Here is a 2,893-nt window from a genome sequence, read left to right on the forward strand (position 1 = left end):
GCACTCACTACACTTGAGTTGCAATAATTGATCATCTTATTCCTGTTTGTATCACTTTGCCAAGTTCTTACCTAATAAATGGCTTTGTTACTTCTTCCTTAGTTATCTTTCAGGTCTCCCTGACAATATGGTAAGTTTTCAGAGAGCAGGGTCTACTTCTGTGTGTGTACACATGCATATGTCTTCCCTCCATATGCTTAATACACAGTGATCCAACTCAAAAATCAACACAAAACAAAACAAAAACACCACATCAAATAAACATTCATTGAAAAATAAAATGAACCAGTTTACTTTGTAACAAATTATGTCTTGGGAAGCAATGGAAAATAACCATGCATTCTATTGTATAATTTACTAACCTGCTATAATAAATTAGACCCATTTATTTAGTTAGTTTATGCCTTGAGAAAACCTCAATAGCACTTTTTTCCTAGTCAGAATTATCTGGTTTTCATATTGATGGTCTTTTACTTCAGTCACCAAATGCAGTAGCCAACATGATCAAAACGTATTTATCCATTTAACAAATATGAAATGATTGCCTACTATGTGCAAGTAATGTTTGGGATGTGGAAAAGCATGTGGATAAATCAAAGTTCATGTTCTGGGCAGGAAGACATACAAATAAATAGTATATCAAGCAAAACACTAAAAACGAAAGATGAGATAACGTAAGAAATTAATGAGTTGACTCCACTCAGAGCAGAGAAAAATCTTTAGTGAGACAAATAGAGTGATGAACAGAAAGAGTAGGTGACAGTGGTTAAGAACCAGGGCTTTCAAGTTAAATGAAACTGAACCCAAAGCCAGTTCCACTATCTACTGTGTGCCCTTGGACAAATTATTTAATTTCCCTGAGCCCAGCTGGCTCATCTGTAAAATGGGGATTAATAATAGACATTCCCCCTCATAAGATTATTATAAGAATTATGTAAGATAATTCATGTAAAATTCTTAACATGGTGCTAGACATAGAGCAAGCAATTAGTACATTGCAGTTATTATTGTGATAGGTTTAAAACAGTGAATAACATTTCTAACAATTATTTCAAAACCAGATTTCCTTACACAATAGTATATATTGTGAGAAAACATATATCCAAAATATATATATATATATATATATATCCATTCACTCTACAAATACAAATATTGCTAAATGTAGAGGATTGCTCCACCCAGATTGCTCTTTCGGGGTGAGGAGCTCATTCTCCCAGTAGCTGCTTGGAGTTTGCCTGCTGAAGACACAGTCGATTCCTGCTTTGGGGATTGCCCTCCACTGAACTGCCTCGGCTAAGGTTACACCCCGCTCCTGGTGGATGCTGGAGTATACATCTGACCCTCTTGTTTCCATTTGTAACCATTTTGAAGGGTCACCCTAGCTCCAGGGCTCCCTGTGAGATGGACGGAGGCCTCTGTGGAAATCTCTTCTGCTTCCTTCACTTCGTCACAGATGTTGTTCCCAAGACCACTCCTCAAGAAATTTACCAATCTCCATCTCAGAGTCTGCCTTCCCAGCGAAACTGAACTAAGCCAACAACCACTATATGGACAATGCACTACTGTTAGGCGGGGTTGGCAAGCTTCTTCTGTCAAGTAAGTAAGGGTTTTCTGTCCAGGCAGTAAGGGTTTTAGGCTTTGGTGAGCCATATTCTCTATCACTTTTACTCAACTCTGCCATTCTAGTGTGAAAGCAGCCAGAGACAACACATAAACAAATGGGAACTGCTGTGTTCCAATAAAACTGTATTTTATGGACACTGAATTTGAATTTTATATAATTTTCACCCATCACAAAATACCATTCTTATTTTGCTTTTTTTTTCTTTTTCCCCAACCATTTAAAAATTAGAAAAACCATTCTTTGCTCATGGGAGTTCAAAAGCAGGCAGCAGGCTAGATCTGGTCAATGGGCCATAGTTTGACAATCCCTGAGCCAGAGGAAAGATGCAATGCAGAGCAGTGAAGCTACTATTCTAGTGAATGAGTTTACAGAATTTGATATCATGGGACCCTACGGCTTGTAACCTTGTTCCAAGCACATGGAAGACTCCTTCCTGGCTCCAGGTCAAGAGAGCATGGAGAAAAGGAAGAGGGAAAAAAGGGAAACAATAAGATTCATAATTTCTTTTTTTTTTTTTTTAAATGGAGTTTCATTCTTGTTGCCCAGGCTGGAGTGCAATGGTGCAATCTTGGCTCACTGCAACCTCCGCCTCCTGAGTTCAGGCAATTTTCCTGCCTCAGCCTCCCAAGTAGATGGGATTACAGGCACCTGCCACCACGTCTGGCTAATTTTTGAATTTTTAGTAGAGACAGGGTTTCACCACGTTGGCCAGGTTGGTCTCGAACTCCTGACCTCAGGTGATCCATCCGCCTCGGCCTCCCAAAGTGCTGGGGTTACAGGCATGAGCCACTGCGCCGGGACTCATAATTTCTTTTGAAGCTTAGTACCAAGAAAATCATACACAGCAAAATAACACTAAATGGTTTAGTGCTATGTGGTGTTTTTCATTTAGACAACTTCATTTCTACCAGGAAATAGATGTAGGAGATTTGAGTGGCTGTTCTGTGACTGTGTCTGTAACTAAGAAACCATTCAAAACTAAAAACACAATTATAATTTGTTAGTTTTAATATTTACAAAGAATAAACCTTTAAATGATCTGATACAGAATAGACAAATGGGAGAGAAACATATTTTGAAAACTGTTTGACCCTATCTTTCCACCCAAATATAGCAGGTTTCTATAGTTCATTTCCTTCAAAAATAAACAAGTTGGAGGAATTTATTTGGGTAACAAATATATTCTTAACTCTTTTCTTAACTCTTTACCCTGAAACCTTTTGGATTTTTTTTTTTTTTTTTTTTTTTTTTTTTTTTTTTTTTTTT

Source organism: Mandrillus leucophaeus, unplaced genomic scaffold (assembly GCF_000951045.1).
Source record: "Mandrillus leucophaeus isolate KB7577 unplaced genomic scaffold, Mleu.le_1.0 Scaffold964, whole genome shotgun sequence".
NCBI lineage: Eukaryota > Metazoa > Chordata > Mammalia > Primates > Cercopithecidae > Mandrillus > Mandrillus leucophaeus.